This window comes from Mauremys mutica, chromosome 1, assembly GCF_020497125.1.
Source record: "Mauremys mutica isolate MM-2020 ecotype Southern chromosome 1, ASM2049712v1, whole genome shotgun sequence".
NCBI classification, from domain to species: domain Eukaryota; kingdom Metazoa; phylum Chordata; order Testudines; family Geoemydidae; genus Mauremys; species Mauremys mutica.
Genome location: NC_059072.1, coordinates 139,340,490 through 139,354,619, shown reverse-complemented (window position 1 = coordinate 139,354,619; position 14,130 = coordinate 139,340,490). Strand labels below are relative to the sequence as shown.

The 14,130-nt window shown below is 50.4% G+C and overlaps 1 protein-coding gene across 1 annotated transcript in view; it reads left to right on the top strand.

The window, feature by feature from the left end:
* The window catches only part of LOC123355760 (scavenger receptor cysteine-rich type 1 protein M130-like), a 301,663-nt gene that overhangs the window by 101,200 nt on the left and 186,333 nt on the right, over positions 1-14,130 (top strand). The gene's annotated exons all lie outside the window — the stretch shown is intronic.

The following is a 14,130-nucleotide window of genomic DNA, read 5'->3' as shown; positions in this document are numbered from 1 at the left end:
TTAAGAGGACAAACCACCACATTTTAGAAAAAAAACAAAACACATCTCATTTTTTCTTGCAGAATAAAAACCAAACTGCTTTAAAAAAATTTAAAAACCATTTTGCACAGAAAAACACTCTGTTAGTTTGAAACCCACCATACCATGTTTGCAGCCATAACCCCCAGCAGTTTAAAACTAACAGTTTGCAACAAAATACTTTTCAATAAACCAATATGCATTTAAAAGCCAATTGCAGAAAGTTACCTTCTACCACAGGATATAGGGTTGCTAGCACATGGCTGTTCTGTTTCCCCCAGGGATGCCCGGGGGGGGGAGTGGGGCAATTTGCCCCATGCCCCGGGCCCTGCAGGGGCCCCTACAAGAGTTTTTCAGGGCTCCTGGAGCAGGGTCCTTCACTCACTCTGGGGGCCCGGGAAAACTCTTGCAGGGCCCGGGCCTCTGGAGCGTCTTCCGCTCTGGGTCTTCAGCGGCAATTCGGTGGCAGGGGGTCCTTCCGGCCCGGGACCCACCACCGAGGACCCCAGGCCCCCTGAATCCTCTGGGCAGCCCTGGATTCCCCCATGTGTGTTTGGGCCTTTAGGTTAAAGAACAAGCAAAAATTTTAGTTAGTATTATTCCCTAAATGCATCAAACCCTTATATAATCTGTGTAATATCTGATCTTTTAAAATTATTATTATTTTAACAGTATTAAGCACAGTTATAGTTAAAAAAGTGTTTTGCTTTTTACCTTGGCCTGGTGGTGAAATGCAGCTTTAAGTTACTGGTTCCATGCTAAATAGATCATATTGCAAGGAACAGAGGTAGCATTATTTCGTAAGGACAACATGGCCAAAGAGTGATATTATATAATATATATTTTCAGAGTTAAAAACAGGGAGCATATCTCCTCTTGCAGTCCAGCAGCAATTCACTTCAAGACAGTTTCTCTTGAAAGAGGTTTGTGTCCAAAAAACAGGTTTTTATACCATCCTAATTCTTTGTTTCAAGCAGACTTAAAAAGGTGCTGTAACTTTGGAAATGTAGACGTAACCTCAGTTTCAAACAGACTTCAAAAGTCTGTAGTTAGCCGATTGATTTGATCATCACAACTCTGAATTAACAGATACTTAAGGACTCCCCTAACATTGCCTTTTGTGATCTGGGGTAGGGGAATTAAGTTGTCTGCACAACTAGGCTGCTTTTGGCTATTTTTTTTCTTTTAGTTAAAATACATTTTTCTGTTTCAATGAAAAAACAGTAATTCACCCTACACAACAATCCTTAATGTTCCTGTACCCCTGTTACCGAAATGTCGGGTCCGCCTACCTGAGAGCCAATGACGGCCAGACAGGGATAAGGAAAGGTTGCTTTATTCTGCAGAAGAAAGGAGAGTTTTGCACCTTGGTACAAAGACTCTACTCCATACAAAAAACAAGAATCTTTTATACACACTCACACACAGGCTTCGGTCGTGTTAGCATTTGATTGGTGGTTAGCAAACCCTGCACTTCTGCAATCTGCTCAGCAAAAACCGGCTTAGGACCAGATTCAACTGCCTCAAGACCAATAAGGGAAGACAGTTCAAAAGTTCAGGCTATTGTGTCCGTGAGGTGTCCAATTTCCCCTAATGGTTGCCAGCTATTATAAGGCTACTAGCTGGTAGGGGATCGCTGCTGACTGTCACACCCCCATTCCCCAGTGGGGGCCCTTGCAGATATCAATGAATGTCTAGGGGCATGTTTGTTTGTTTGTTAAATATGTTTCTTTCATGCTCAAAGTTTGGGGGTGGGTTTTGAAATAAAATGGGTGTATCACAACCATAGTAAGCACCCTAAAAAAAACCAGTACATTTTTGATTGTCTTTGGAGCAAATGCTTGTTCTAAAGTATGGTGGAGGTTTGTGAACCCTTGAAACATTTCAGTTTTGGGTTAGACCCTTGTTTATCTTTGTAAATATATTATTTTAATTACTTTGAGTTGCTAGAAAGAGTGACCCATAGCGTTCAACCAATATCTGGGTTATATTTAAACTGTCCAATAGCATCTGTGAACTCCTGAGGTTTTATTTCATTTCATATTAATCAGAGCTCACCATTCGCACCCACCCATCCACCTCTCTTACTGTGGGTGTACACCTGTCAAATTTAATTACTAATCACAAATACGATTAACCCTGACGGCAACAAGGGTTAGTAATCTCAGTCGCCCTGGCTATTCAGTGGGGGTGTGGTAAAAACCATTTAGTTCAACAGGGTGCGTCAGTTCTATCGTACTCAAACACGTCTGAACCATCCCTGTTTATTTTTAATTTTAAACACATTTTTAGGTTTCCCCCCACTCAAGATTCTACAAGATACATTTCAGCTTTTTTGCTGTAAATGGGTCTCTTTTACACAAAGACACAAGAGCTAGGTTTTCACAAACTAATTTTTTTTTCATTTAAAAGACATACAGCTCCTTGAAAACAAACCAAGATTCTCCATTAAAACTATTAGCTCACTTAAGGGCCACAGAGACCTTCTAATAGAAACACAGAAAGTCACAAAGCCCTTTTCAAGAGGTTTTTTTTTACTTACAGCTAACAAGTTTTATATTGAATGTTTGTCCCCTCATCATTCTCTAACTTAATCGTTTTAGATTTCTTACAAATAGTGTTTTTCTAAAACAGGGCTCTGTAACTTTTTGTGTGGACCAGAAGGTTAATATAATGCTGTAAGGAGCATCTTCCGGTTTGGTCATTTTCTTTAAAACTGGTCAGGGTCTCCACTGAATTGCACAGCATTTATCAATGTCACCCCTTGCGCTAAATGTTCTTGAGTTAAGCATAGACATTGCAAAGCATCACCTATGGCAATAACAGTGTTTAATAAGCTTTCCAAACACAGCTCAGCACACAAGCCCCGGAGCTTGTAGTTTATATCCATGAAGTCCAAGTCACACAGTCATGGTCCCGCTGGCCTGGCGCATCTATGACACAGCCCTCACAATCTTCAAAAAGCTTTCCCTAGGACAGTGATTAAGGACTGCAATAAGCAATAGTCCACATGACTTTTTTTACACTCACAATGTGGCACTGGCTCAGTTAGTTCCATTCCAAGCGTCCTCCTAAACTCCTCATAGCCGTCATCCTCGGAGTCCTCTTCAACCATTTGTATCAGCATTGAGCAAAAAGAAGGCAGGCCCAGTTCATCTTCGCTGTTTGACGCAACATTGTTCAGGGCCTCTGGGTCCTCTAGAAAGGCATCGTTGAGCTGTCGAGAGATTTTCAGAAAAGAAACAAGTGGAAGTTCCCACTGCTTGTTTTTAGATTTACACAACCCCAGTTCCTAACCCCATTACACACACACACACACACACACACACACACACACACGCTCTAATGTTACTTCTAAATTGTTCATTTACCTGAGTGATGTCTTTTCTGTTCACCTTGTCTGCCGGTGAATCCCCTGAGCTGCATTCGCCTTTCTCCTCCAGGGGGGTGGACGACGAGAGGTCGGCACGCTCATCTGGGTGTCTCATGAGCAGTTGGGTTTCGGGGTTGAGTTCCGGCTTATCCATCAACGGGTGGGCCAAAGGGCTCCCCTCAGCTGCTCCCTCCCCCTCCTCGGAACTGTCATTGATGTAGTGCTTTCCCTGCAGATGGTTGAAGGCCCTCAGGGCTAAAACAAAGTCTGAAGTTTTCATGGGGGAGGTGAAGGAGTCCATGTTTCCTCTCAGCATTTCAACAATTTCTAAAACACGCGTTCTTGGTAAGAGATGACCTCTTCTGCCCAGCGCAGGGACTTATGGGGTGGTGCTGCTGCACTCTGATTGGGATCACATGACCCTCTAATGGGTCCTCCCCAGAACCTGCCCTATTTTGGTCAAATATGTTCTCAGGACAGCCCTCTGTGGCCAAAACCCATCCCAATTGGTAGAGGGCATTGGGGGGAATTCTTAGAGGGGTCACAAGAACCACTTCCAGATGGATCACCCCACCCCAGAATGCCCCCAATAGGTCAAATATCCTCTCCGGGGTGGTCCTCAGCAGCTGAAACCCCTCCTGATTGTTAGAGGGTGGTGGGAGGAGTTGTTAGAGGGATCACATGACCCACTTCCGGATGGGTCAGCCTGCCCCGGAACTCCCCCCGACTGGAGGTCCTACTGGGGCAAAACCCATCCTGATTTGTAGAAGGCAGTGTGAGGAGTTCTTGGGGGGGGGGTCACATGACACACCTTGCTTCTGGTCATGTGTCTGGCTTGATCCTGGAAGTAATACCCCCGGGGGCGGGACTTTTGGTGACAGGTGGGCAGGGCTTAAGGGGTAAAGGGTCGGGTTAATGTTTGATTGACAGTGGGGCCCTTATATTAGTTTGATGCAATTTCCTGTTTTGTCATTACTGTTTGTTTAAGTAGTGGGAGGGCAGAGTGAGGAGGAAAGGCAGGATTGGGGCAGGGAGTTTGGTAAAAATAAGGAGAGGGAAGGAAGGGGCAGAGGCACAGCAACACCTCCTCCCCTGCCAGTCTAGTCACTCACTGTCAAATGTTTTTCTTGAATCACAACAGAGTACAGACTCAAGGAGGGATTCGAAGGAGGATCAGGTGTTGGTTGCACAGATTTTCTCAGGGAGTTTTCTCCATGCAGAAAGGGCAGCATGGGAGAAAATGCAAAGTTAAAGAGTTAAACATGTTTCCCTTAATACAAGCCCTTGCTTTGTGCCTGTTCCTTGAATTGTCTGTGTCCCATGAATCAAGTAAATTTGTTTCCAAGGAGCCCTCCTCCTGCTGACAGCGCTGATGGGCATGGTGTGTGCAGAGAGGGTCATGGCCTACTCAGGAAGCCGTAAGCTCTGCCTCTACCATTGGTGATCATGACCTAGACAGGAAACTCCGAGGCTGGGGTGAAAGTAACATTTAGCACTTACCCATACGGGGGCCTGGCTCTGGGCCCCTGGAAGTGACAGGGGCTTGGCTAGAAGGGGCTGAGGGTCAGCAGCCGGAGAGGAGAGGGGCAATGATGTTAGCAGTATGGCAGTGCTTTACCATGGATTGCGTATGGGTCGGGACCAGCAGCCGCTTTTTACTAGTCCATCGTACCGGCCCACTTTCACCCCTGCCCCAAGTTCTATTAGTAGAAGAACTGTCAATATTTCAGATGCTGCTGAGTAATTCTTCTATAAAGCTGATCTGAGTGACACAACCTGGTTCTAGTGACTTGTCCTTGTCTACAATTGGGCATGTCCTATACTGGGAATTGGTCTTGTAATGATCACCTTTGGCACAGGGGACTTCTTTCCTAGTTTATAAAATAACCAGCCTCTAATGTCTCCCAGTTCATGTTTAATATGATATAGAATCTATCAGGGCGAGAAACAGCACAGATATAGTTTGTACAGAACTTTTCCTTCCAGCTCCGGAGATTAGGGGTTACCCGATGATCTGAGGCTGTGGTAAACCTGACGTCAGGAGGGGGCTCATCACTCATATATGGTGATGTTTGTTGCTTTCCAGTTTTATTGGCTGTTTTAGCTGCATAAACTCACAGATAAAACCACTGATAAGAACTAAAAAGGCAGATGGGTTTGCTATTGGTTCCTTCCCGCAGCTGATGCCAGCCTCTGAATCTATATATTTCCCTTCCACTGCTTTGTTATCACTTGTCAGACACAGAGGAGCCCTGGCAGGTGCTTAGGTGCAGCCAGTGCAGTGAGAGGAGGGGACAGCAAGTCAGGCTGGCAATGAAGGGACATCTCTCCACTCTGGTGCTATGGCTTCTTCTCCTTACAATTCAGGACATCACAGGTAAGTCTCCTCTGTGTTTCACCAGGGGAGCCGGGTTAACTGGAACTAGGGTGGTAACTTTTACAATCAGCTTTTTACCATCGGTGCCTGGCTAGGAGGTTGTGACTTTTCCTTTCAGGATTGGACCTTGCCACTGTTATTGAGGCTTTTGTTACCTAGAGATTGGACTATTCAAATGACAATAATGTGGGGCTGCACCTTAGAACCATTCAGAGAATGAAGCCGGTGCAAATGGCAGCGACTCACTGGGCAGGGCATCTCACTGGGAGCATGTTACAGTCGTGCTGCAACATCTGCATTGGCTGCCCAGCTCTGGGTGGAGGTTAAGGTGTCGGTTACGAATTATAAAGTCCTTAATGGCCTGGGACTGGCCTCCCTGAGGGATCACCTCTCTCCCTGTGCCGTACTGCCACAGCTACGGTCAGCACGGACACCTGAGCTGATTCCCCGTTTTTATAAAGGAGAGGGGTGGCTGGCAGGATCTTCTCTGTGAGGCCCCTGGGACTCTGAAACCTCTTGTCCTGTCTGGGCCAAAATAGCCCAAATTTGGTGACCTTCAGGGCACACAGCAAAAGACACTTGGTTTGGGAGGTTGGGGATGGGAAGGACCCAGAGCATGTGTCACATCATGAGAAATGGGTGGGAAGGAGTTTCTGTAGGTGCCTGGCTGGCTGGGTTCCTGTTGAAATGGTCACTTGATGCTGCAGGGATTTGACTGTGTTATCAATGTCGTTCAGGTGCCAACAGTCTTGGCTGCGCATCGCTTTAAGATTTTAAATCCCAATAAATAAGTCCGTAATTTGGGATCCAACAGAAATGTCTGTTGGTCCAGAATCCAACAGCTCCAAGGGCCAAGTCCTGGCTCCTCATTCCCCCATTCACTCACTGAAGCCAGTAGAAGTTTTGTAATTTTGAAGTGAGCAGCATTTACTCAAATAAACACAGAGCTGATTCTTCCCGGTGAAGGGGTGTGTGCATGCGCTGGGGTGCAGTGTGCAATGCCCTGTGCCCATGGGATACCAGAAGCTCTTCCAGGATTTATCCTGCAGGAGCCCTGCCTCCCTCCCACAGGGTTTCCACTGGAGCAGAGAAACTTTGAATCCTAGTCGGAGACTAGAGAAGCCCGACCAGCACAAGCTGCATGGCAGAGGTGCTGTGTTGGTGCCTCTCACGGCCACATTGGTTCCATTCCCTCAAGGCCGCCCCTGCCCAGTTTCAGGGCTGCTCTCATTCCTCCAGCACAGAGGGGGCTGCAGTTTCTTTGCCATACAGTGTCCCAGCTCTAGGCAGACTTAATAGCAAATGGGGGCGGGGGGGTGGCAGACCATGGGGCACATCAGCAGATGCTGGTGCATCTTAGGGAGTGGATCTGGCCCAAAGATTCCCAAACTAATTAAAGTTAGAATTAAAATTGAATCTGGGTCCCAGATATGATTCAAATAATACAGTGACTGGAACCTGTTGGGCTGGTGTTAACAGCACAAGAATGACCCATGTGACTGGCAGGTCAGTGAGCTGCTCATGGGAACCTGATGTGCTGCTGTGCCAGCCTGAGAAACTGACCCTGAAGTTGATAATCAGAAATGTCAGTCTAAGTCAGGGGTCAGCAACCTTTCAGAAGTGGTGTGCCAAGTTCACTGTAATTTAAGGTTTTGTGTGCCAGTAATATATTTTAACGTTTTTAGAAGGTCTCTCTCTATAAATCTATATTATATAAATAAACTATTATTGTATTTAAAGTAAATAAGGTTTTTAAAATATTTAAGAAGCAACATTTAAAATAACATTAAAATTCAGATCTTATCTGTTTAGGTGATCCTTGCCCACACTTTTCCTTGCTGAGTTTTCCAATGTGGGCTACAGCGGGGGGTGACTGAAGAGTGCTGGGTCGAGGCCAGGAGCAGAGCCTTGGGCTGGCTGCCGGTACCCCAGACTGGCAGTGGGCTGAGCAAGGCCGGCAACCGGAACCCCAGACCAGCAGCAGAATGAGCTGCTCAGCCCACTGCTGGCTCCGCTCAGTCTGCTGCTGGTCTGGGGTTCCAGTGGGGGTGAAAGTAACTTAAATTTCTTACAGGTACTGTCATATTGCAACCCCCCTTGTGGGGAGGAGCTCAGGGGCTGGGGATGTGTGGGTGTAGGGGGGGAGCACTCAGGGTAGGGGGTTAGGGTGCGGGGGGCTCAGAGCAGGGGGTGGGGATGTGGATGATGCAGGAGTCAGGGCTGGGAGCATGGAGGGTGCAGGAGTCAGGACTGGGTGGCATGAGGGGCTCAGGGCAGGGGGTTGGGGTGTGTGTTTAGGGGGGAAGTCCTGGGGGGGCAGGAGCTTGGGGCTGGCCTGGGACAGTCCCGGTTGCAGCCAGGTTACCTGGATGGGTCCCTGCCCCACACTAATCCTGTTCCTGCCAAGGGAGCTGTGGGCTAGCTGTGTGGGGGCACTGCATCTGCAGGCAAATGGGGGGTGGTGGCAGAAGACCCCTTGGCCTGCCGCTCCCTTTCCCTCCCCCCGCAGGGGCCACAGCTATGCATGCTGCAGGGACGGCATGTGCCTGCAGTGCTCTGGTATCCAGGCACAGTGGCAAGAGAGGGGCAGCAGGACAGGCTGGGATGCGGACACCTCCACTGCGCCTCCCACCGGCCTCTTTCACTTGCCTGACTGCGTGCTGCTTAGTATGGTGCACGGGGCTGCCAGCGCCAGCTTGCAGGAGTGTTCTGGCAGCCAGCAGGACCCCAGCTGGGAGCACGCCACGCGCCATGCCTCCAGCTGCAGCGGACCGCCCCAGCATCATCCAGCTCCGAGCGCGTACACTCCGCCTTACTTTCACTTCTAGGTTCTGGCTGCTGGCCCCTTTGCAGCCGGGGTCCCAGTGGCCAGGACCCCAGCTGGCATGGGGCCGGCAGCCGGAAACCCAGAGCAGGAGCGGGCTGAGCGGGATGCTGCTGGTCTGGAGTTCCATCCGCCGGCTCCTGCCAGCCGGGATTCCAGCCTCTGGCCCCGCTCAGCCCGATGCCGGCCCGGGGTTCCATCCATCCAGGTCAGCAATGGGTTGAGTGGGACCTCGGCGTACCATTAAAAATCAGCTCGTGTGCCAGCTTTGGCACACATGCCGTTGGTTGCTGAACCCTGGTCTAAATTATTGTCTTTGAGAAAAACCTGCCCTAATGTATATTTCACAGACAGCTCAGTAACTGTGCAGTGATTAGGGGGCTGGTACCGAAAAAATCCTGAGCAAACCAAACCACCTAGCAGGTTACTTGGAGTTTATATTTCAGATTCCCAAGAAGTTCAAATATAATGTGCTGGGGTTAGAGCCCATAACACATCTGTACATGAGCGAAAAGCAGAGAATACTATGGTGACTGCTGGTGATCAGACTGACATTGCAGGGGAGGGACAATTATTATCACATGAGGAATAAATTACTGCATGATTTTGGGATGGTGTCACATAGTGATGCCAAGCACATGTTCAGCTCAGTGTATTTTTGTTGGATTTACAAGCAAATGTTTATCATCCCCTGAATATTTCTTATTTTCTTTGGGAAATTTGACTGCTTCACATGATGCAGACACAGTGACATGGGGGAGTATAAAATACTCTCCAGTTATTTGTGGGATAGCGTCATATAGTGATGCCAAGCACATACTCAGCTCAATGTATTTTTGTTGGATTGATGAGGAAATGTGCATCATCGCTTTGATAGTTTTTATTTTCTATGGGAAATCTGAGTTTGCTTCACATGACAGAGACAGTGATGTGGGGGAGTTTACAATATAGGGGTGTAGTGAGGTGGTGTGGCTCCCTGCCACCCCGGAGGGGGAAGAGCCCATCCCGAGGCCAGAGTGGGCGGAGCTAGGGAGCTCTGAGCCCGCCCCTCAGAGGGTCAGGCAGCGACCTGGAACTATAAAGGCCGGCCCTCAGAGCTCAGTAGGAGCCTAGCCACCGGAGAGACGAGACGTCTCTAGCCTAGCCCGCAACTGGGAAAACCTCGCAGCCCACGTCGGCCGCCCAGACTGGCCAGGCCTGCCCTGTGCCCACTATCCAGAGGAGATGCCAGACCTACTCTGCGCCCATTATCTGGAGATGTTGCCAGTACTGCCAATCAACCCCTGCCCCGATGAACCCATGCTCCTTGACCCCCCAGAGGCCAACACCAGGACCCAGGTAAGGTGCAAGCGGGAGTATGGAAGTAGCTCGGGGGCAGCTGACCCCAGTCTGGCTGCAGTGCAGACAAAGCCTATGTTAGTGTGTTGTGGCCAGGATCCCCACTGACTACGCAGTGGATCTTTGGCCACTGCTAGGGCCCCAGGCTGGGACGCAGTGGAGTGGGAGGGCCTGCGTCCCCCCTGCCACCCAACTCCTGGGTGGCAGACTCCCCCTCTCCCTGGCCTGAGGAGGCTGGAGCCTATGGTTACTGCTCAGTCCTGCCTGAGAGCCTGAGCCCCCTGACTCAGCGTTTGTTGCCCCACCCTGACCTAGGGCTAGGGCTTAATACTGTGTACTACTATTGCTCAGCCCTGCCTGAGGGCCCGAACCCAGACTCAGCAGTGTTGCCCCGCCCTAAGCCAGGGCCACGCTGACCAGATTTCGGCTGGCTACAGCAAGGGCTACCGAGGGGGACCCCATGGCCGGGCTAATTCCCTGGGATCAACTGTGTCTAGTGAGCCGGTGTGGCTCCCCACCGCCTCAGAGAGGGTAGAGCCCCGGCGAACTCTTGTACAAGGGGATATCACCATGTAGCTACTTTTCCCTTTTCCTCAGTGCCCCAATTCTCCTCCCTGACCCCTGAGTAGAGGCCAGGTCAGTGTTTGCCAGAAGATCGTGTTTCACAATTATTGACCTTTTTACATTGTGCAGGAAAACAAATTTGTAAGATGATGTGGGGTGCAGGCAAACAAATGAGAAAATATCAGGAGTGGGTCAAAGCTGCAGTTTCACTCCCAGCCCCAGATTTGAACTTCCTCAGCGTTCATAATGCTGGGTGGGGTCATTATTCCAAGTTGGGTCACAGAAGTGGTGCAAGCATATGATAGATGCAGCATGTAAATGTGGTTGTTGTCCTGAAAGGTGATGATGGCTGCCATCCAGGAATCTTTGATCCTAAGACAATCACAGACCTCACGAAAGCCAATGACAGGGCGAGAACTCTCTTTTAGGCTCAAGAGACGGAGCAATCAAAATCCTTTATGTAATAAAAACATCTGCAGACAGTGGGGGCTACTGCCAAAGGCACTGGGCACATGGTCAAGGCAGAGCTAAGCCAGGGGTTTCCACTGTTGCCAATGCAGGGGCCAGGATACTGGCACCAGATTGTGTCTATTGAAGGGAGACACCAGTAGAAGGAGTTGTGACCGGGATCTTGGAAGCAGAAAAGAAACAAAACCAGTTGGAGCTCGCTGGAGGGGCAGGCTGGGGGATTTCAGGGCAAGGAAACTGCCGACAGTTGTTAGTTTCTACTGTGTGCAGGGAAACAGAACTGTGTGTGCACTTAGCTAGAGCAGTGTTACAGCCTTGGGTCCTGCTACGTGAGAATATCATTGAGTTTACTCCATTGGAAAAAAAAACCCTTTTTCCTTAGTGCAGACCATGCCCCATGGGTTGCCTGTGGGACTGCACTGAAGTGAGCCATACCTGAATAAATGACCCTGTGGATTGCACCAAAGTGGAGTGTAACTTTAGCGCCCTCGTGGCCAAGATGGAGTCTGCTCTGCAGGCAGCTCTGGCCAAGACACAGCGCGCGCAGGAATGCAGCAGGAGCAATCCCTTCCACCCCAGGGGCACCTGTTCCAAACCCCCCCAGAGTGAACACACACCCCCACAGGAAAAGTACAATGGATATAACAAAGGGAAATATTTATTTACAGAGGGCTGAGAGGAGAAAAACAACAAGGGGAAATATAGGGGGAGCAGTAAAACAGGGCTGCATTCAAACCAAAACCCCACAGGCCCAGTGGTAGCACAGTCTGGGAGGGCAGACACTGAGCAATGCGTCTGCGCACACAGTTCAGGAGGCCTGAGCAAAGTTCCAGTCCAGTGGTGAGTCTTGGGGGCTCCTGGTCATCTTCGGCGCCAGTGAACTCTCCCCAGCAAACCCTCCAGTGCCCTCTTCTGCCGCTCTGTGCAAAGCCCCACAGAACGACCACCTCCCTAATTAACTAGCTACAACTTCCCGCCTTGTTCCCAATGCAGAGTCACAAGCCCCAGTACTCACAGCTCTATGCAGCTCTGGGCAGCCATGATACTGGGTCCAGCTCCGGCCTGTCCTTCTCAGGCGATTCCCCCCAGCACAGGGCTCCTCCTGGCTCCTGTCCTGGGCTGTCCCCGATCGGGCCTGTTCTCCTTGGGCCTCAGGCAGGTTCTCTCTGCTTCCTTCTCCAGGGCCAGCCGTGCTGCCTCTCCCTCTCTCCCTGGAGCTCCAGCCTGGCCTCTGGAGTTTCCCTCCTTTTTCTTCTCTCTCCCCCTCCCCCCAGGAAAAAGATTTAAAGGGGCCATGCTCTTTAAACCCCAAAGGGGTTACAGGAGTTTTATATTTGCTTGGCATTAAAGGAGCAGCATGGTCTGACCATGTACTGGTGTGAACTGCGCTGTTCTCTGAGCTCCATAGAGGATCCTTACACACGGTGTCCCCGGCTCAGCCATCCACTGCTGCAACCAGCCAGTTCCAGGGTTCACAGTGGAACTCTGTATGTAGCTGTAACTCATGGGCATTGTAATGATGCCCGTACTTGTTCCCAGTCTCAGGGACAGTCCTGGCTCTTCACACCCTGTCCTGGGGGCCAGTTCTCTCAGGGAATATCCAAGGACTGTGTGGCAGGCAGTGGCCCCTTCTCACAGTCCCTGTGAACTGCCTCTCTCCCAGCAGCCAGCTTTACCTCTCCACAACCCCCAGAGATGCAAACAGCTGTAGAGACAACTGGGGGCAGGGGTGGAACTCAGAGCTAGGGGGAGAAAAGCAGCTTTCAGGGAGTGGGGGTAGAGTCTGCTCCTCATCTGGAGAAGGAGCAGCTTGTACATGCAGCGCAGAGAGGTCAGCCAGAAAGGGGAGAAAAGGAAGGGGAAGCACCCAGGGGAGGAGGGTGGGAGGAGACCAGTGGAAGAGGGAAATATGTGGGGCAGGTGGGGAGAGGAAGCTCTGGCAGGGAGCACAAGGCTGTAATGCCAAGCGCCACAGAACAAAAATTACAAAGTTATAAAAAACATCCAGTGATATTATTCAGTCTGTCTACGGACTTTAGAACCCCGCTCTACCCTTCTGCCAGAGTGGAGGTGAGAATCGCAGGCTGAAAAGTCACCGCTTAATGCACCCAAACTGCACAACTCACCCTGGCTGCTCAGCTGGAGACTGCGCTTACCCTCCCCTCACCCCGGACACATGGAACTGCTGCCCATTGCCCAGCACTGCCTTCGCTCTCCCTCCTGGTTCATTTCCTCTGACAGACAAAGGGCTGGCTGGGAACTAGCTTGACAACCACTGAGCTAATCAATGCAGCATGGTTCACATTCACACTCAGAAATTTTGTTATTGTTGAGGGGTGAGTTACAGACAGAGACACTGGAGACTTTAATTCTGACCTGACATTAACCATTCACAGAAATTATGTCACCGTAACATGACAGGTTTGGTTTAGCCTTTTGCAAACAGCGACACTTCCCTGACTTCCTGCACCCCACCCCACCCCCCGCAACTTCTCTGCGTGAGACTGGGAAGCTTTGCCCCCGTTCTAAAATCCCCTTCACCTTCCTCCCCATCTCTCCTTCCCTCCTGCCCCCTCCCAATACTTCCTCCTGTCTCCCTGCTCCAGAACCCTTCCCCTACCTCCTGCCCACTGGCACCAGACCCCCCCCCCACTCCATCCCAATTCCTCCATCCTCCACCAACACTCCCTCATGGGCCCCTGCTCCAGGCTAGCTCTGTTACCTCCCATCCTCTGCTCTACACACCTCCCCTCCACATCCTCTTGCTGCCCTGCTTCAGGCCCCCTCACTTCTTCCCCACAAGTTCACCCTTCCCCACCCCTCCCTTCTCTTTCCTCCCTTATAAGACCTCCCTTCTCCCCATGTCTCCTTCTGCCCCTTCTCCTCTCTCTCCTGCCTGATTCCTCGCTTCTCACTCCTGTCCCCCACTCCAGACCCCCTGCCCTCTCCCTGCTACCCCCTTCTCAATAACCCCCTCCAGCCCCATGCTCCCGGCTCCTCATGTGCTCCATCTCCACTCCTCCCTCCTGCCCCAATTTCAGATCCCTGTCCCCTCTCCTCCCTTCTGACTCTCTCTCCTGCCTCCCTGTTAACCCCCACTGCAGACACCCCTCCCCTCCCCACTTCTCCCTCCTGCTCCCGCTTTCTGACCTCCTTCCCAAACCCATT